Below are 22,401 nucleotides of genomic sequence, written 5' to 3' on the forward strand. Positions count from 1 at the left end.
AAGTTTCCTAAGGGTTTGACTTGTCATAAAGAAGTGATAATATGTGAAAATGGGAGGTAGTCACCCTTCTGCTCCTTTGATGCAATGCAAATATTAATGTTTTCCTAAATGTTTAGTTTGTTTTATGACTAATGATATTCAATGTGTTGATGAAAGATGACACTGAATCATTAGGTTATAGTTTTTAGAATCTAGAACATTAGAGGTGAAGGTTCAGCTAAATTTATGATTGTCACATCAGATTCTAGTATTAAAGTGCAGAGGAGACAAAGAGGATAATAGGTCATCTGAAAAAAGCACTTTATGCAAGAGGACACTAAAACCACAGCAGCTCCTTAACAGCCCGATGGTGGCCGACCTTGGCAGAATCCTCCTCTCAACCGCAGGCCCTGGCCAGCAGACCAAAGAGTCTTGTCTAGTTGGCTTGTCTTACAAGCCTCTATAGAGAATCTGATCAAAGTGATGCATGCCCATCGCAATAAAAAGCCCATAAAGATGTTTTTCTTCACAAATTTTAAGTAAATCAGCTGAAGCCCATCCAGAGAGCTCCTGTGATCTTAGCAATTCCTCGGTTAAAACTCTCTTCATTATACTAGGATTCCCTTGGGCCTGAAAGAGACAGACATGACATTTGAAGAATAATTTCTTTGCAATCTTTTTAGCTCCATAAAGAAGTGTTTACTATGATTTGCTCTTTGAGTCAAAGTTGTCATGTCAGAGAGTTGTCAATCTGATCTGGAAGTTGTTCACAATGCCGGGGTTCATATTTTAATCTAAAGCAGGCATTGAGGAATGGGAAAGATTTGAGAAACTCAGGGTGGATGCTCCTGTGGCTGTGTTTCGTTGGGGTTGTTGTTTGTTTTTCTCACCAGTTACCAACAGTAACTTCCACATTGTGTCATACAAAAAGAAATTTGCCCTACAAAGCAAACCTGGACTATAAGGTGCAGGCCCACTTTTAATTGATGTTTGCAAGGCATAAAGGTGTTACCAGAGTTCTCTGATTACTCCCTGCTTGTCACATTCGTCATCACAAGCAGAGCAGATTTCTCAAATGAGTGCAGAGCGGAGATTGTTAATTTACTAATATTCTGCATAGAGGTGAAATGCCATTGCCTCTAATTGAGGGACTCAATAACAATGTAAATGACAGCCTGTAAACTCACTGCTAAAACCAAATGAGCTTTAAGATAAACGTTTCTAATTACTGGGAGAAAACTTGCCTAGTTAAGTCACTTTTTGGAAAGCAATGAACACAAACACAGGCTGAGCTCTGGGGAATATAATTTGAAAAAATGGTTTGACAAAGAAGCAAAACATGTGTCCTCTTTTAGAACCTGGATCATAGTTTACTGCTGGAATTAAAATATATTTGGTGATACTTCTGCTTTTAAAAATAAGTTAAATAATAAACGTGATCATCTATACTAATCATAAGCATGTTAAGATTTTATTAAAAATCTGGGGTTAATAGATCAAACACCCATATTTCCTTTTCTCTGTAGTTTTTTTTTTCTTCTACCTGTCCCTCCTAATTCATTCATTTTCTCATTCAGTAAATATTTGCTGAAAACCAGGATACTCTGCTAGGGGCTAGCAGTGCAGAACTAAATAAAGGGTAAGGATCTTTATTTTGACACTGACATATTGCAGGCACCTAGATAGAACAGTACCTGCTCACTACATAGTAAGCTCCAGGAAATGAACAGAGCTTGCAGGGTGTGGAAAAAGAGATATTAAACAATCAGTTATGAAGTGTAATGACTGTTGAGTTATTATATGTGATAATTGTGATGAATTATTGAGTGTGAAAATGTGCAGGGTGTTCTCATGTATGTCATGCACTGTTTTAGGGATAGGAATTCCTATAGTGACTAGAACAGACTCTGTCCCCACACTCCAGTAGCGTGAATCACTTATCTCTACACAAGGTTCTTGAGGGCCACAGAGACCATATCCCTGTTTAGTCCCGTTGAGAAACTTTATATTGGTTCTCCTCTTCTATGGGGCTTTGGTGTCTGACTCCTGTCCCTTGGAATCTCATTTCCATTGCCATTTAATAATTTCATGATGCCCCACAAGATATTAGCCTCTAGGAATTGGTCTCTCTGTCTGTAAATTGGAGACAGTATTACCTACCTCATAATATTGTTGTGGGGGTGAAATGACAGAATGTGTAACAGGGTAGATGATGGTAATGCAGAAAGTCTGTTTTAAGATGCTCCGTGCAGCCACATTGCCTGATTCAGATTCCAGCTACACCACCTACCGCCTGTGTGACTTCCTTTAGGTTACTTATCTGCTCCTCTGCTCATATGCCTTACCTGAAAACAAGTATAGTCATAATCCTACCTCGATATGATTGTGAGAACTAAATGTATGTCAAGAGCTTAGAATGGTGTCTAGAATGTTGTAAAGTTAAATGTCATAGTTGATAATATTTTACAATTTTTGTATTTCTTTTTCTCTCTTCTTTCCCCAATGAATGCTCATCTTTTAGAACCTACAGTAACCACTAGCAATTCTGTGCTCTTTGAAGGAACTCTGTTGCCTTTTCTCCAATACATAGGTTATTAAAAAAAATCCAAAATGAACAGTTTAGGTTGTAAAAACTTTATACATAATTCACGTTTTTATTTTAAAGTGTCTATTAATCAGTTATAAAATTGACTCAGTGTCTTCTTTAGCTTCTATATTATCTGTGCACTCAAACTATATAACGGCTGTGCCTGAGTAGTGACAGACGTATTCCACTCTTTTTTCTTTTTTACTTCATTGACTGTATCTGTTAGCAGATTTGACTAGAGAACAAGTCCAGTATGACTGAAGAGAAAAACTAATGAGATTAGCCAAGAAAAACATGCTGTTGCTTAAATACTGTATCTTACTGAAATGGTTCCCATTACATGGACCGCTTCATTTTCATTCTTTTATTACACATGTCCATATGCAGTCATGTGTGCAAGTATCAGTGAAAATAATATGAAGTCATAAGGCTAGTATATTAGAGACATCTTCATAGAATTTTCTCAGGCATATTTATACATTGTTTTTAACTTACCATGAGGTTGGATATAATTTCTCAATACATCTTTTACTGCTTTATGCTTGTAATTAAAGATTAGGATGCTGTGAGTTCCCAAAGTTTGTCAGATTTTTCTTGGAGTTTGTTTAGGTATTGCAAGATCTAGGAAAGCTACTTTTAGTATTGCTGTGTAAGCTGTGTCTCTTGACCTCTTGACATTATGAAACACTTGGACTTGAAACTATATAATTCTTGAATAGTAATTTCCTTTTTATAGATTTTTAAAGTTCCAATGGAATGTTTCATAATTTTTAATCTTTATTTTAAAAGCTTTTTAAACTAGTCTTTGTTTTAATCATTCTCACCAAATTTGAACACCTTTTTCTTTTTCTAAAAATTTATATTTTTTTGTACGATTAAGTTCTTTAGTGGTGATTTCTGAGATTTTGGTGTGTCCATCACCTAAGCAGTGTATTGAAAATCCAGGTATAACTTTGACTCTCCCCAAACAGAACTACTACTAATGCCTACTGTCAACCAGAGTCTTACCAATGTGTACCCAATGTGTAGTGTTTTATCCCTCATCCCCCTCAGGAACTCTTTTTAAGAAACATAATTAATTAAGACAAGTCAAGTTTTTGTAAGTCTGATGAACTCTGAAAAAATATATGCAGTTTTGTTTATTTTTAAAGAAAAATATCTTAAATTTTGCAAAACAATATGGCCAGATGCAATATATATGTTATTTTTCCAAAATGCATTCAAAATTTTGTACCGTTAGATGTTCTATTCAGCCAGAAAAACATGGAATTCACCAGGGAAATGAATGTACATTTGTATACATTGAACAAATGCTACCGAATATTGGTAAGAATCAGATAAAGTCCACATTTAGCTTTAGACTGAGAAGTAAACAAATGGTCATTTTCCATCTGGACTTTTTGTAGGAGTATAACTTGAAATCAGAAGTAAGTTGTGGTCATAGGATGTATAAAGAGGCCTACTAATTCATACGCAGATTTACCAATAACTCTCTTCAGCCAGGAAAGACAGAGGCTGAAAAATGTTAAAATCAGGATTATTTCTTGTTCATCAATACCAGGTTTCCTGGGAAGTGGCTGAGGAATGTGGGGAGGGCTACACAGCCATTTAGGAAGGCCATGCAGTCCAATGATTCCCTAATGTTAGGACTTACTAGGCCAGAAAAAAATATTTTTTAAGTAGGCTTTTTCATTTTACAAAATGAGAGCCTTAGAAAAAACTCGCAACACTTGCCTTATTTTTCTCAATTTGCTGTGGATTAGGAAACACTCTTCACAAACCAGCATCAGTGCTGGGAAATGACTGACATAAAGAGCACAGTCTGGTCAAATCACACCATTGTTTATTCACCAGACATTGTCCCGAGTCCCAGATAACCCCATGCACACTACAGTTGCTTCATTTGCCCCATATCACTTCCTTTGAATTCGAGAATCCCCACATTATACATTTCAAATTTACTACTGAAATTATGCACAGCTGACCCTTGAATAACACAGGGTTTGGAGTGTCAGCCCCCACGCAACTGAAAATCCATGTATAACTTTGATTTCCCCCAAACAGAACTACTACTAATAGCTACTATTACTACTACTGTCAATCAGAGCCTTACCAATAACATAAACAGCTGATTAACACATATTTTGTATATTATACATACTATGTACTGGTTCTTACTGTAAAGTAAGATAGAGAAAAGAAAATATTATTAAGAAAGTCATAAGGAAGAGAAAATATATTTATTATTTACTAAGTGGAAATGGATCGCCATAAAGTTCTTCACTCTTGTTATCTTCACACCAAGTAGACTGAGAGGAGGAGGAGGAACGGGGGTTGGCGTTTCTATCTCAGGGTGGCAGAGGTAGACCAAAGTGAACCACACACTTCAAATCCATGTCATGAAGGGTCCACTGTAATTCCCATCCCATCAGACACTCCCACCCAAAGGAAAAATAAGTAGGAATAGTAAAAGTTAATTTAGAGAGAACTGCTGAATAATTATTTGTTAACTGACTTCACATTTCCTAGGAACCAACACTAACATTAAAAATATAATAAATAGTACATTTATCCCTAAATTCTCAATATATGGCCATTGGTTAATTATCACCAACTTCACTTAGTATCACTGCACAGGTGGTGGAAATGGAAAAAAAAATAACCTGAAGGAGAAAAGAAATTTTTGTTGATATAGGGTCTGACTCTGTCACCCAGGCTGAAGTGCAGTGGCATGACCTGAGCTCACTGCAACCTCTGCCTCCCAGGTTAAAGCCATCCTCCCACATCTGCCTCCTGGTACTACAGGTGTATGTCACCATGCCCACCTAATGTTTTGTGAGCTTTGTAGAGACAGGGTCTCACTTTGTTGCCCAGGCTGGTCTTGAACTCCTGACCTAAAGCACTCTACCCGCTTCGGCCTCCCAAAGTGCTGGGATTATAGGCATGAGCCACCACACCCAGCCAGGAGAAAAGAAATCCAAACAGCCTAAATGTTTGTCAGTAGCCCACCTAAACATAAGGAAAGCAAACAACCCTTTGATAACAACTTGCCCAAACAAACCCATTCTCCTAAACCCACTAGGAAGAAAATTCTTTTATTGCTTCTCAGTAGGCAAGAGGTTGATGAGTTTGTAATGTGTGACATGCTGAAGCTGTATTTCTTTTAAGTATCATCACTTATAGCCTGTTTAAGCATCCGTTGTCATGTAACCAAAAGCTCCCACTAATTCCTATTTGGCGAATTAATAACTAAGGAAATAGTCAACGAAGAGTTTTTAAAGGTCAATAAATAGGAAAGGTCACGGAAGTGTTCTGGAAGCCATTTACTTAGGTGACAATGATGTCAGCATTCACCTGGTAGACAGTCCTCTAAATTCCTTCTCAGTTGCAGAGTGTTTTTAAATTAAGTAGATAGTGCCTTCTGGCACAAAATCTGATGCTGATAGAACCTCAGTGAGAGCCCTGAAGTAACATGAGAAATGGCATATCCATTTTTGACTGTAATAAAGAGCAGCTTAAAAGGAATCACATCCTCTGGGGAACAAGCGCTTATCAAATCCTACTGTGTATAGAGCTGCCAAGATGGTGCCACCCTCAGAAAAGTCCTGTTGCTTTCCTAAGGAGCTTGCCATCTCTGTGGGTTACTCAGTGCTGCACACTTAATTTACCTGTTTACGTACCTATTTGTAATTTTGGTTTTTAAAATATCCAGAACTAAATTGAAAAGTAAATCTGCTTTCATAAACTGTCATTTTTGTGGGCTCTTAAATCTAAAATACCATGATTACAGTTTCTTTTTCTGATCTTTTGGATAGAAAGGAAAATAAAAGCACAAAGATAAAGCCATTTGCTCACAAAGTGGCAACCGGCATATAGCAAAATATATCATCCACAGTCTTGGTGAGCAAACAATGCTGGTTCCTGAACAGCATCAAAACAACAGGAAGAATAAGCAGATACCACATTTATGGCTCATTCTGGCATTCTGTCTCTGTCATAAGCAACGCCCTGACTCACAACCTTTCCATACCCAAAGCTCCCCACTTCCAGTTGTCTTCACACTCTGTAGACAGAGAGCAAACCAAATGACTCAGCGAATGCATCTCTCTTGAATTTGGAAACTGCTGCTGATTATATGGCAATCCTACTGACAGCATCTGATGAGAAGAGCTCTTACACCAAAAATGCAGTATTTTATTGTGATGTTTTACACAGGTATCAACAGGAAAAATAAGGAAGAACTTTAAAAATGAACAACTTCCTTCCCCAACAGAATGTAAAATATTTTTCTCTTGATTTTATTATTACAGACACCCATAAAACAGAGTCCAAAGAGCCCCACTAACAGCTTTTTAACCGTCTTAAGTATAAAGCAAGGCTCTCACATGATAACTATAAAAAAAATAATGTAGACAAAATTGAGATAATTCAAGTGAAGACATTTGGAGATTTGCATTAAGAAAATTCCGATTCCAAGAACTGTTATTGACAGGTCTATCTACAGATACTTTAGTTAAGGTCTGTGCTATTTCTAGGGGACTGGCTTCAACAATAACTTGTCTTTTTAATTTTTTAACAAATTACTAAATAGTTGGTTGCTGAATGTCATGTCATACTAACAATTTCCCAAAAACTCCTGTTTCAACCCTGCAGGTTCTATATGTATACACGTATGCACACACACACACACACACACACACACGCACACAAATACGTTTTGGGCTGGTTGACTCTCCAGGAGACACTCTGTGATCAGAACAATAATGTTGACAATAATATCAACAAATATTTTGGACTTCAGAGTTAGATCTTTGTTTACTTTAAAAGATTATACTAACACTTACTGGGAACATGAGTAAGAAAATAGTATTTTTGGTAGTGTTCTTAGACTAAATTTTTTTTATGTTTAAGCCCAAACTAATTGCAAGTAATCAATATCTTTCAAAGAGAGATAGCACTATAGTTAAATTAAATGTCCCCCCACCCCAAAAGAAGACAAAATAAAAAGAACAGGCATTTAAGGCTTGCCAGTCAGGAAAATGCCACAAAGTATTATGAATAGATGGTGCCTTTCAGAACAATAGCTAACAATTCCTGAGTGCTTATTATGTGCCTAGTACTATTCAAAATGCTTGTGTTCTCACTGATAAGTGGGAGCTTAACATTGAGTACAATTACCTATATAACAAACTTACACATGTACCCCTGAACCTAAAATAAACATTAAAAAAATAACTAAAAAACAAAAAATGTTTCACATCTGATAACTCATTATTTCTCACCAAATCTTGTTGGGGCAGATACTTTTATTATCTCCACTTTGTAAATGAGAAAAATGAAAGCACATGAAAGTGTAGCCTACCCAGGATCGCATAAGAGCAGTGGAGTCTCTCAGCCCAGATCACGCTGCTGGGCCCAAAGGCTGTTTTGAGATCATTCTGTTGTCCCTTCAATAAAATGTTTTCTCCCAACACTTGTCATTTGACAAATATCTCTATGCAGCTGCAATCTCTTCTTTTCTTTTTTTTAGAAAAGAATAAATGAGAAAATTAATTATATTGGTATATTACGTAGAGAAATTTTTTAAGTAATTTTTACTAGGTAATAGATAGATGTAAAATAATTAAGATAATTCATTCAGCACACATTAGAAGCAAAGACACTATACTACAAATAGCCAATTGTTGGACCTTATATTTTTGTTTATCTATACTACTATCTCCTTCTTACTGTCTCCATCTTGCTCAGTCCTATAAATCAAACATAAAACCAGGTCTTCAGTTCTGGGATAGGCAAAGCACTGTGCTTATCTACCTTAAGTCTTACAGTTCCTTTTTCCCATTATGCTAGTCCTTTTATAGTCATTCATTCAAACCATATTATTGAGGGCCTATGTATGCTTGGCACCCTTTTCATCAGACAGCAATGATCCTCCTTTCATTCAACAGCTATCTGTTGATATGCCAGATCATGACATTCTCGCATATCCAAGGTACCACCGCAGACACTGCAGGGAATACAAAGATGATGTGGACCCAGATCCTATCTGCATGGAGTTTGTGGTGCAGGCACACAGATGATAGAAACATAAATAACTTGAACTCAGCTGGGGAAGCGCTATGCGCCACCACACAGAAGTAGTATAATAAGCCAGGAAGAATAAAGGGCAGGGAGGGACTTCTTCCTGTAAAGATTAGGAAAGGCTCTCTTGGAAACATTGACCCTTGAGAGGCAGGGAAGAGTTGGAACCCAGAAATAGGAAAGAAGGGCACAATAAGCAGACACAGGATATGAGTGTAGAACAGAGTAGTGAGAATTAGAAACCAGGGGACAGAGGTGCTGTCAGTCCCGTTGAAATCAGGGGCCAAGGCACTAAAGTGCTAGGCTAAGGAGCAAGGTTTTTTCTATTGGCAAGGGCAAGATTGAAAGGCTTGGAGCATGGGGGTGACACAGTTAGAAATATTAAGCTGGTAACTGTCTGTCAAACAGTGAATGGAGGAAGCACCAGGAAGGGACATGAAGGGCCTGGACTGGGATAGTGACTAAGGGACACAAGGTTTTACTTTTCAGTAGGGTAGATCTACAGCCATCTGGCATGGATGGCAAACATGGGGGTAACTGAAAAAGTGCTCTGAGGAAAAATAGCACTCAAAACCCACCTGCATCTGAGGTGTAAAATAAATTTTGCCAATTTAACTATTTTGGTTTACTCTGGATAGTTAGTGTTCATGGCAAGGCTGAAAGGAAAGGAGTTAGGGAGGGAAAGGGAAAGTAATCAGGACTCTGATAAGCTAAAGCATTATCAAGTGCCATTAACGTCCAAGCAAAGGGAGAGTAGAGACAGTTGAATCACCAGTGTTTCTTTCCACTAACAACTGTTTCAAACTAATTCATTGAGCAAATAAATTAATGAATTAATTCAATCATTATAGGTATATATGGAACCATTTATGGCAGACAGCCCTGCACATCTTATAGCAGTGAGAACATAATTCTCTTAAAGCACTGTGCAATAATCAGTCTTCAACAAAAATAAAAGGTTTGTTTCATTACAATAAAAGAATAGCTGAGCTGGGTGCAGTGGCTCGTGTCTGTAATCCCAACACTTTGGGAGGCTGAGATAGGCAGATTGCTTAGCCCAAGAATTGAAGACCAACGTGGGCAACATGGTGAAACTCCATCTCTTACAAAAATACAAAAAATGAGTTGGGCACGGTGGTTGGTGCACACCTGTAGTTCCAGCTACTTAGGAAGCTTAGGTGGGAGGTTCACTTAAGCCCAGGAGGTGGAGGTTGTATGAGCCATGATCACAGCACTGCACTCCGTCCTGGGCAACAAGCAAGACCCTGTCTCTAAATAAATAGCTATGGCTTAAGTAAACAGGTTTATTTGGTTTGTGTACAAATACATTCAGAGATAGATGATCTAGGGGTGATACAATGACTAGATGGTGCCATCAAGGACCCAGGCCCCTTCTGTCTTTCTGTTCCACCATCTTTAATGCTTTCTCATAGTGACAAAATGACTACCACTGCTCTAGTCATCAAATCTACTTTCCACACAGAAAAAAGGTGAGATAGTAAAGGGCTGGGAGGCCACAACTATTGGCTTTCCTTAGGAAAGCAAAAGCTTTCCCATAAACCCCCTCTCCCTCCCTCATTGACTGGCACCTATGTTTCATTGGTTGGAACTGGAGCATATGTTTCCGCTACCTTCAGGGGAAGCTGCAAAATGGAGTTTTTAGCTTTACAGCCTCTGATGTAGAGGAAGATAAAGGAGAAAGGAGCTAGAATAAATGAGTGAGCCAACCTACAATACCACGAAAAAGTTAAAAGTAATACTTTTTTCTGTTTGAAAAGATATGGTAAAATACATTTGTAAGTAATTCTACCAAAAAATGGTTAAAATATAAGAAAGGTGCTTAATAGTATTAGCTACTTTCAATTAGTAAGCACTTTCAACATACCAGACTCTTTGTTTACTTTATATCTAATTCTTCCAACAGTCTTTTAAAATGAGTGAAAGAAACAGAGGCCCAGAGAGGGTCAGGGACATGCCATGAATCCTGATGCCAGTAAACAAGGGAGCTGAGGTTTGAAATAGGTTCTATTTTATAGGCTCCCTCTGTAGTGACAGGGAATTGAACCAGAACTTATGTCCAAATAAGACATAAACCCCCCTCTCAAAACAGCCAGAAAATGTATTGACAATGACAGTCAATGTGAGCCTGCAGGTTTTTGCTGATGGAGAAGCAATGATACCTGTTAAAAGGTAAACTGAGGCACAATTTGAAAAGAATTTATTTGTATAGACAGCTAGTGATGAATTGAGCAACTCCAAGTGGGAAGTGATTCAGGGGATCTAACAAGGGAAAACGAGGGGAAGGGTTTTCTAGGGCAAACACAGAAGGAAGTAAAGAAAAGAATATATTTAATTGGTTACCATTATACAGTTGCCTTATTTGATCTATCCTGCTGGAAAGTTTTTCGTTATATGTCATTTGGCAGCTTCTGATTGGTTGTTCTTAAGTCTCATTTTTTTCTTTAATATGGGGATTTATAAGAAATAGCCCAAGTTTTGTTTATGTTTGCAAATCAAGCAAAGTTCAGATCACTTATGAGAGACTAATTGGCTTTTTCTGCTCAGAGATTCTTCAAGTCTGGTCTCTGTTTTAATTTACCTTTACATGTTTAACTACTCTTTTTAAAAAACAAGCAATTTATTTTTAGGAGATGTGAAGAACTAACATACTATATCAAGTGTGGCACCAACTGGTTTACAAATTTTTAACTATTTTAGTCACTCACCTCCGTAATGTAGGTATGAAAATTATTTAGTGCTGGCTCAAGCCTGTAATCTCAGTACTTTGGGAGGCCAAGGTGAGCAGATCACCTGACGTCAGGAGTTCAAGACCAGCCTGGCCAACATGGTGAAATCCTGTCTTTACTAAAAATACAAAAATTAGCCAGGTATGGTGGCCCATGCTTGTAATCCCAGCTACTCAGGAGGCTGAGGCAGGAGAATGGCTTGAACCTGGGAGGTGGAGGTTGCAGTGAGCCAATATCACAACACTGTACTCCATCCTAGGTGGCAGAGCAAGACTCTGTCCAAAAAAAAAAAAATACGTTGTTCCTTATGTGTGTCAGGTGTTTCTATTTAGATTATCTCATTTCAGGTAAAGACAGGGACTTGCTGTCTTTTCTCAGATAAACCCTGAATTATGCAGTCTGACTCTTGCCTCACCCACTCCACATCTCGTCTATTACTCATTGATCCCAGTCTGCCCTGCTTCACTCTTCAGATTCAACTGCTGTTGTCTTCCTTGCTATAATGGGCTTCTCTCATCTTCTTTTTGCCTCCTACTCAGCTGGCCTCTGGAGGGCCCTTCCCCAGGCACGACCCCAGGATGCTTCCATCTAGTTTAACCCAACTTGGCAGGTGGGACACAGGCAGATGTGCAGAAATGCCCCTTCTCCAAAGGAGCCCATGGAGAAAGGGAAGGAAAGGAGATCAGTGAGTGACCTCATTGCATTTGACCATTGTAATGATAGGAGGAAGGATGTACAAAGGACTGCAAGATGGAGTAAACTGCACCTGCCTTTCCATGATAACTCCAGTGGGACTGGATGAACTTGAAACTCTGTGCAACAGAGATTACTCCATGCATTCAAAGAAGAAATGAGGCATCTGAAATTTCTAAGTGGAGTTACAGCCATTACCAAGTTCAGGATTGGAAATGAATGGAAATGGGAGTAAGTGGATGAAAAGACAGAATCAAGGGCTAAGCAGCCAGGGAAGGAGTGGGGAATAAAATAAATTTTATCTAAACCGTTCTAATTTCTTGTTGCTCTCTCCCTGCTCTGACACCCCCACTGAAGAATCTAATTTTGCTCAGTATAAAATAATCTACAGAATATATTTATTCATCAATTTCTTTTTAGGCAATTATTCTGAGATTCCTAGCTAATGTAGGGTACTCAAAGATTTATGAAAATGTTGATTTTTGGCTTTAAGAGCTCCTATATGCAGTAAGAAAGCCAAGGATGAACTTAAAGGATGTCTGTGGGAATGTGTGTAAGTTGTAATGTGATACAGGCTATTCTCTTCAGTAGTCAACATAGTAGGGACTGTGTAGCCAGCACAGTGCCAGATTATAGTAGGTGCTTTAAAGTATTTGTTAAATTAATGCATATGTTAATGAGTTGGACTACATCTGTTCATTCTAATAAGTTGCGAGTGAACAGCAACTTGTTTAGACTTCATTCACTGGGATTGAATAAGTAGCTTTTCAGTAATGCTTTAAATTTGAGCTTTCAAAAATTCATGTTTTCCACTGTGGTCTAGTCTCCAACCATTGCCAATTCACAGGTTATTTGAAGGTGTCAGCAACCATGAGAGATTTCTCAGAAAATACCACAGAGTGTTGCTTCAAACAATTTCCACAATTGCTGTCAAGTTCAGGATCAAGGAGGAAAAATAGAAATCATGTGTCTTACCTGAAAGTTTAATTTCAAAAGATAAATAGTGCTGCACATTGTAAGATATGATTTTTCCCCTACTATCAAACTTATACTTAAAAATCTGAATACAGACATCACAATCACTTGATATATACTTGTTAATGTTTATTTTTACCTTTTTCTTAACCAGAGTTTTATTTAGAGTTCATGTTAATGACAAATTAATTCTTGCAGAAATCCAAAAGGATGATGTGGTCTCTTAGAACTGAATGTGTAATGCAGCAGTAATTTCCAACTAAACCCTGTCTGTCTCTGAAGATTTTGTAAAGCCTTCGGTGAAATCCTTTTGGCTCAATGAGCAGTTGCTGGATGACCGCAGTGTACTTCTGATTGCTGGCTCATTTCATCAGTTCAATCTGAATTCTTAATGAAATTTGATATTAAAAATATCAAGTAGTGCATTTTCTAAAATCCCATGAATAGGTAGTTCCACAGTTGTACTGCTCCACTTCATATTTTGTAAAATGATAGCCCCACTTTAGAATTGTAAGAGAAGAGAAGAAACAGGAAATTTCAGTCATCTCAAATTTTCCTCTGTTACTTGTAGTTGTTCAAAATGGCACTCTCTGCAACTAAGGACTTTTTCCTCTCCCTGCAGTCCTGATCAACCTTACCATGCTGCATCTGTCCCCATCAGGGAAACCACCTGATGGGGACAGATACCCCCACTCTGAGATCCCATAACACCCCATTTTGAGTTCATTCATGGCAATTATGTTATAACTACTTCTTTATGATTCTACCATCTTTCTACTATAACTCTGTCTTTATAATTCCACTGTCTGCTTTCCTTTTATAATTCTACTGTCATTGTCAATATTTTATTTCTAGCCCCTGGCTTGGAGCCCATAAGTTCACCTTCAATATATATTTACTAAATGAATAGACTATTACTGGGTTGTGAATTTTATAATGAACCTCATTAAGTACACACACACATATGTATGCACACGTGTGTGCATGCACACACACACACACATACACACATATAAACTTAATTTTTGTGGGAGAATAAAGAGCAAAAACAAAGCCAGAAAAAATGTTTCCACTTGGAAACCATTTTTCAAATCTTCTCTGCAGTTGATCATAGGTTTCTAGTCTCCAAATTGATGTAAACATGCTTTGTTTTCATTTTAAGACTTAGATCTCTTGGTTCAAAATATGAATCTTAAAGTGAACATCAAATTTTGACATTTTTTGGTTCTATACTCCCATATAGTAAATTAAAATTCTTCAAATAATGAAAATTTTAGAAATAATGTGTAATATCACTAAACAAAACTCTGTAAGAGAAAGTATTTTGACTGAATTCTTTACCATTATATCACAATCTCCTAGAACACTGCCTGGTACACAGCAAGTGCTAAATAAATATTTGTTGAGTGAAACATAGATTTAAACCAACACCCTAATCACAACCTGGATTTGGAAACATAAAGAGAAGAATCTAGAAGAAATGGATAGGACCAGACAAATGAAAGCAACTCTTGTTTGTGAAAGGACAAAAACAGGGCTGGTGATTATAAACTCAGAAGTCAGAGGCAAACAGATCGTGGTTCTAGGCCATTCATGAGTTCTTGATCTCTTGCACACGTTTTTCAGACTCTTAGGGTCTCAGTTCTACCATCTGAAAATGGAATCTCATAATGCCTGCCTCCTAAGTAGTCTGTGAGGACTGAGTGAGAAAAGGTAATCAAAGATCCAAGCACAGTGCCCAGAACAGCGAAAACGCTGACAAGACACAGATACTCTTATTATTTTGATGATACTGCCCTTAGTACTGTTCAGAAGTATTATTAGTGCTATAGCCACCATATGTGCTATGTACTTTTACATACTGAGTCTTTCAGTGTATTGGATTTCTGGCAAGAAAGAAATTCCTGTTTTCCAGTGGTATTTTTTACATCTCAGGAAAGTGGCTCCCTTCACTCCTATAACATGATGCACTGAGAAAAGTGAACACAGCTTAACAGTCCAAAGAAGTGTTGCCAAGCCTGTCACCAGCTATAACAGCCCTCCAGAAGTCATTTGATAAGCTCTTGTGTTGATTTTTCTCTCTTCTTCTGATTTGGCATCTACTCTCTATTGATTTTTTTTTCCCTTCTCTCTCTTTGAGCATGGTCTCAGTAGACACCAAGGACTTTGAGTAGGACTGCCAATTTCATATTTTGTTCATGCCTATGTCATTCATGAACCTTCTCAATTGTTATTATATTCAAATAAACCTTATGCTGGTGAAATGTTGCAAGGGACTCAATGATAAATATTACATTAAACAAAATGTAGCTTGATACAGTGGTCCAAGGGCTGACCTTGAAGTCACAAAGACCAGGGTTTGAATCCTGGTAAGGCTCTTAACCTGTCTAAGCTGAAATATTTTCATCTGTAAAATGGGAATAAAGATGATTGACTTGCAAGATTAGTTAAGGATTATAGATAATACATATAAAGCTCTGATATCACATGGGTGGTGAAGTAAATTATATCTGTAATTAGTATAATCTACAGTAGTGTATACTTTAAAACAGGAATGATCTAATCAAAATATGTGTAAATAATGACAAATAATAGCTTACATTCATTGAGCACTTCACTGTGCTGGACAACATCATGCAAATATTAGGTACCCAGTGATCAATTCTCTTCTATTGCATGCTCAGTCATGTCTAAGGTATATTTATTCAAAGTGATGGATTCCATAAGAAACTTGAAATCCAGTTCTGAAAGCTACTCATTACTTTTCAAAATGTCTAAATCAGGAGACAACACCAACAGCTACTTATTTTAATGATGACATTTTTCAGAAGAAATGTCAACCACAAATCTGTCTTGGCAGTTGCATACCATGTTATTTTCTATCATTTTACTTTTCAACATTGGCAACGGGAGCTGCCTGAAGGATGAGCAGCTTTCAAGTTTTTATCAAGAGGAGAAAAATGGAGTCAGTTTACTTCTGTTTTTAATTCTTTCTATGTAAAAATCTTATGCTTCCTTGTTAAAACATGTAATATTTATGGAGATGTGTGTGTGTCCGTGTGTGTGAGTGTGTGTGTGTGTGTGTGTGTGTGAGAGAGAGAGAGAGAGAGAGAGAGCGCAAGCATGTGCTCATGTATGGGTGGGTGCTGAGGGTGAAGAATGCAGAAGAATACAAGAAGAAAGTAAAAATCATCAATTATTCTGTAGCCCAGAAATAACCATTGTTAATATTTTGAGTCTTTTTCTATGCAGTTTTTATATGATATTTTGACAGCATGATGGTTGAAATCATATTGTATTCTGCGTTTAAATTTATTTAACTTAAAATTATTCACAAGTATATTTACAAGATATCGATTGGTCAATTTATTTACTCCTAGAAGCCTCAGTAGTAATGACCCAGTGTTTCTACTTCACAGAGTTGGCATAAGGTTCAAATTAGGAAACACGTGAGAATCCTTTGTAAGTCACTTATAGAGCGTACAAATGAAATTATTTGTTTTCATCTCCATGTCTTGAGGAGTTGAAAAGTCCCCATTACTTAAGCATCTGCAGAGGCCTCTGCAAATCACTCTAAGGATCTAGAAAAGACCCAAGACAACTCTTGGTCTAAGAGTTTACAGAATGATCCCAGAGGTAAAGCTAAAACATGAAAACATTAAAGAAAAAAATAGAGGGTTAAGCTCTCTTTTTGTCTACAAGTAGAACTTTGTCTTAAATATTTAAAAAGATTCTCTGATACTGAATTCCTTCTATCCTTGGCTCTTTCCATTTGAAAATGACTCATGCTTCAAAAAATTATTTTTTCTTACCTCAGAGAAAATTATAATTTTACCCACAATAATGTGATTTGTCAGTTGAATAGTAAGTTTCCTATCCCCTGAAAAAAAAAAACAGGAAAGAAATAGCCTATTTTTGTAAATTTAGATTATTTATAAGGATTGGTTTAAATTAAAACCAGTGTTTGTACTGAGGGAAGAAAAATCTTGAACTTAAAAAAAAAGAAGAAAAGGAAAAGAAAAAAAGAATTATAAAATAGAGAGCCCCTTAGGATTCTATTAATTCATGTTACAGAAAAAATTAAAACTATTTGTTTTTGCCACAAGCCAATAAGGGATATTTTTTCATGATTAACATGTTAGTATGGAAAATCCATATGTAATGTGTTTGGTAATGCCTGGAAGCTGGAATAGCTTTTATATTTTTTCTTACCTTTTCTACAAATTTTTACATGTATTCTGTAAACTTTTTTGTAAAAAAATTTCTGTAAATTTTTAATACGTATACTACTGATAATCTGAAAAAAATGGATAAAAATGGTTAAAAACAGCATATACTTGAAAGTAAAGCATAACAGTAAGCCAGTCAGCTCAAATAAATGAGAATGGGAGAATTCAGCTTAAATAAATAAAACATTGCAATATGATATTTACAGGAAACCAATGAAATATTTTCCATAAGGGAAAGTGCATACATTACTTATTTGAACTTTTGTAAATCCTCTCCCTATGTAATTCACTAGCTTTACATCACATTATTTATTTGGTTTCCTAGTATGTCAAACAGCTGCCACACACAATGGCAGTGTTTTTTCCTGCCTTCATGAAGTCTACCAGGAATTAAAAATACCAGAAGGTGTCCAAAGTTAAACAACTTTGTCAGAGCCAGGAATTGAATTAATAGGTCAAGGGATAAACCTTGAGTTAGCTGGAGCTGAGAGATAGATTGGTAAGGGACCAAGTAGAGTTTACCAATATTCAGAGAAAGATGAAGAATAACACAGGAAAAAAGTCAAATGAAGCAGTCAGCACAAAGAGAGGGAAATTGATTTTATTAGGAGCCAGCCCATACAAAGCACTGCGTTGTTCCCCATTCATTAATTAGGGAAGTATGCATTACCATTGGTGAATAGATTAGAGTTGAATAATATCAACTAGAGACTAAACATCTGCACCAAAGCAACGTCTTAGAGCTGATAGAGAGAAGAGTCAGGGAGGGGACGAGAAAGTGGTCAAAGATGTGAAAGAAAAGGAGAATTGGGTATCATAGATGCTAAATTTAAAATGTTCCAGGGAGAGAAGTTTCAACTGTCCAAAGATGCTTCTCTGAGAAGTCAAGCAAGATGAGAATAGTAAAAGCCTGTTCATTTCAACAGCTGGCAGGAAGTTTGTGAGAGTTATCATCTATTGCTTGTTTGGTGGATTGAAAGAGACAGAAACCAGGATGGAGTAGGCAGAGAAGTTGGTGGGTGCGGGTCGGGGGTGGTGATGGTCAGAAAATGGAGTTGGTTGAGCAGATGCAGAAAACTCAAGACATCTGACAGCAAAGGAAAGAAGACAACTAAGGTAGCAGTTAGAAAGGGATGGGAGGGATGGAGGAAAGAGCTTTTGGTTTGTGTGCTGGTTTGTTTTGATTTTGTATTACATTGGTTTTGTTTTTGGGAAGGACAGAATTGAGCATGCTTCAGTGCTGGAGGAAAGTACACATTTGAGAGAGAGAAACTGACTTTTAATCTGTGAATGTAAGCAGCCTTGTTGAAAAGTCTACAATAGATCAAAACCAGCAATTCACCTAACTTCAACAAATAGGTGTTGTCCTTACGGGCCAGGGATCAAACATGAACAAGATAAACTCCCTGCCTTTTAGAAGCTACCGTTTGGGGAAACATGCTCATAGGAGGGATGGTCAGGCAACAGGGAGGAGGCCATAATTTAAATGTGACAAAATACAGTCCAGAAGAAAATTGCCAGAAAAATAAAGACCAATGCAAACCTGCAAGCCACCACAAACTCTCCCTTATAGCTTGGCCTCCTGATGCTCCTTGTCCAGTTTTCCCATCCAACTTTTTCCACTCACTTGAGATGCTCTGGCTCTTCTGTTCTACCTTTCTGATCATATCTTTTGCTGTCATTCTTATTTTACCTCTTTCCCCTGACTACTCAGGCCTCTACCAGTCTCCTCTGTTTCTGAATTCCTTTACTACTTAATGTTTGTACAGACATTTTGGTTCTTAAGTATTTCCTAAGAGGCAATGTGGTATTAAGGAAAGGAGCTCTAACTTTGCCCTCAAAGTGACCTGGTTCAAATCCAGCTTCTATCGCTTACTACCCATGAGACCTGACAAGTACTGTTTAGTTTCTCCATCTCTAGAATGGACAGAAAAGTTTACCTTTGATGGTTACTATCAAGAGTAAGTGAAATAATATGTATAAAGCAACTTAGACAAAATTTGGGCTCTTAACCAAATTGTGTGTGTCATGAGACTGGTGTGTTCATCTGTTTTCACACTGCTGTTAAAGACATACCAAGACTGGGCAACTTACAAAAGAAAGAGGTTAGTTGGACTCACAGTTCCACGTGGGATGAGGAGGCCTCACAATAATGGTGAAAGGCAAGGAGGAGCAAGTCAACTCTTACATGGATGACTGTGGGCAGAGAGAGCTTATGCAGGAAAACTCCCATTTTTCAACACATCAGATCTCATGAAACTCCTTTACTATCACGAGAACAGAGCAAGAAAGACATATCTCAATAACTCAATACCTCCTACCAGGTTCCTCCCAGGACACATGGGAATTGTGGGAGTTATAATTCAAGGTGAGATTTGGGTGGGGACACAGCCAAACCATATCACCCTCCTCTGCTGTGGCATCTTGGGTTGGTGACTTAACACGCCTATGCCTCAGATTCCTTCTTATAAAAAAGGATCTAATTGGTATCCATCTCATAGTGTTGTTGAGAAGAATGAGGCAATAAGACGAATGAGGGAATACACATATGGTGCTTAGAACAGGACTAGGCTCTTAGGAAATAAATGTTTGTTGTGATTTTTTTTTACTGCCATTATGTTATCACAGTAAAGAATAGTTTACTTAAAATGTTTTCAACTCACCCTCAAGCAATATTGGCTTTCTAGTTTTCAGATCACTTCACTTCAGTGAGCACAATGTTTTAATTTTTAAAAACGTCTTTTGCATTCTTTTGATTTTTCTCTTATGTGGTTTAAAAAGTGGACTTTATTATATATGCTTCCTCAATTATAGTTCAATACTTAATACTTTAAAACTGCCGTTATCTCTCCAAGCATATATTAATTAAATGATCTGGAATGTCACAACTCATGAACCACTGGAAAGATCACTGTGTGGTATCAACTAATCTTTCTTCATAGCTTCTGCTTCCTTAATAAGTATACCAAAAATCCCAAAAGATGATACATAATTAAGAGTCATAAAGTTATACATTATGCAAACCACAATTCCTTTTAAAAAGCACCCCAACAGAAAACTTTCTCAAAGCAGGATATTAAGCATCAATGCACAGAAGAAATAAAAATACTCATCAAACAAATTATAAAAACATTTTACAAATCATCAGAAAAATCAAATCAGTAGTAAGACTCCATGTTTATATGTGTCAAATTAAAGAGATTGCTTTGAAGCATAATGTTCAGTGTTGGCTGGTAGTATAAATTGTTGCCACTTTGAAAAGTAATTGGGTAATAGGAATCAAAAGCCTTAGCCATGTGCATGCCCTTTAACCCAATAATTTCACTCTTAGAAATCTGTCTTGATGCAATGACTGTAAGTGAGGATAAGTGTTTATGAAGAAGAATGTTCATCAAACATACTCACTTCCTTGGTGATCTCATTTACCCTTATGTCTATAAACTCCCTATACAGTACTGACTCTCAAATTTATATTTCCAAGCTTGACCTTTTCCTTGAACTCTGGACTCCTGTATGCAACTCCCCATTGATATCTCCACTCGGATGTCTAACAGGTGTCTCAGATGTGACACGTACAAACTGACCCCCTGCTTTCTCAGCCCCTGACACATACAACCCTATGCTACTCCCAGCCTTCTCCATTTCTGTTGGTGGCACCTCTATCCTTCTACAGGAGTCTGAGCCAAAAGCTTTGTGATCTTTGTCAATAAATGCTGTTGGTTCTTCCTTCAGAACATATCCAGAACTCCACTGCTTTCTATAGCGTCCACCACTACCATTCTCGTCCAAGCCACACCATCTCTTTCCTGGATTCTTGCCATGGCCTCCTAACTGGTCTTTCTGCTTTCGACCTTGTCCTCCTGCAGTCTAGTCACATACCAGCCCAAGGGGACATTTTTTAAAGCTAATCAGATGATGTCACTTTCCTATTTAAATCCTTCAGTGATGTCTACTCTCACTCAGAGTTAAATCCAAAGTCATACCCATGGCCCCTGAGGCCTTCTATATGATGTGGTATCCTGTTCTCTCTCTGACCTCACCAGCTCCTGCTTTCCTCTTTGTTTATCCCACTTCTCTCACTGCCCCTCTCTGTTCTCAGGTGCCCCATGCACAGTTCCACCTCAGGGCCTTTTGCTTACATGCTGTGCCTGGATGGACACATGGCTTGCTTCTTACTCTCTTCAAGTCTTTGTTCAAATGTTACCTTCTCATTGAGATCTGCCTTGACCCGCTATTTACAACACCGCTTAACCACACTCCTGATTCTTTTTACCTGCTTCATTTTTCTCCAGGACATTTATTACTTTCTAGTATACTATTTAATTTATGTTATTCATTGTCTACTTCTTCTGGTTAGATGGTAAGCTCCATGAAGTTAGGAATATTTTTTGTCTGTTTTATTCATTGCTATACGATGCCTAGAATAGTGCATGGTACATGGAAGATATTCAATAAATATTTGTTGAATGAGTTAATAAATTTACAAGAGCAAAAAAAAGGAAATAAACTCCAACAATAGAATTGTCAACTACATCATGGTGTATTCAAACAATTATATGTTTATGGACATTAAGAATTATGTTTTCAGAGACTTTTAACACCATAAAAATGTATGAAATTAAAAATTATCTTAACACATTATACTTTTTAAGTTTTATTTTTTAATGGACATATAATAATTGTACTTATTTATGGGGCACATAGTGATATTTCAATACATATAAGGTGCAGTGAATAGATCAGGGTAATTGGCTTATCTGTCATTTCAAACACTTATCATTTCTTTGTGTTGGAAACATTAACTATCTTCCTTCTAGCTATTTGAAATTGTATGATACGCTATTGTTAACTATAGTCATCCTGTAGTAGTATGTAATTCTAGAACTTATTCTTCCTATCTAGCTATAATTTTGTAGCCTTTAAAAAATTTCTGTACCATCCCCTTCACCCTACTCTTCCTGGCCTCTAGTATCTTTTGTTTTTTTGTTTTACTTTTGTGAGATCAACATTTTTCAGCTTTCACCTGTGAGTGAGAGCATGTAGTACTTACTTTTCTGTTCCTGGCTTATTTTACCTAACATAATATCCTTCTGTGTTGCTGCAAATGACA

At 37.2% G+C, this 22,401-nt stretch overlaps 1 protein-coding gene across 2 annotated transcripts in view; it reads left to right on the forward strand.

Annotated features, from left to right (window-relative positions):
* The window catches only part of AK5 (adenylate kinase 5), a 307,643-nt gene that overhangs the window by 80,557 nt on the left and 204,685 nt on the right, over positions 1–22,401 (forward strand). The gene's annotated exons all lie outside the window — the stretch shown is intronic.

The sequence above is a fragment of the Callithrix jacchus genome, chromosome 7 (genome assembly GCF_049354715.1).
Source record: "Callithrix jacchus isolate 240 chromosome 7, calJac240_pri, whole genome shotgun sequence".
Classification (NCBI taxonomy): domain Eukaryota; kingdom Metazoa; phylum Chordata; class Mammalia; order Primates; family Cebidae; genus Callithrix; species Callithrix jacchus.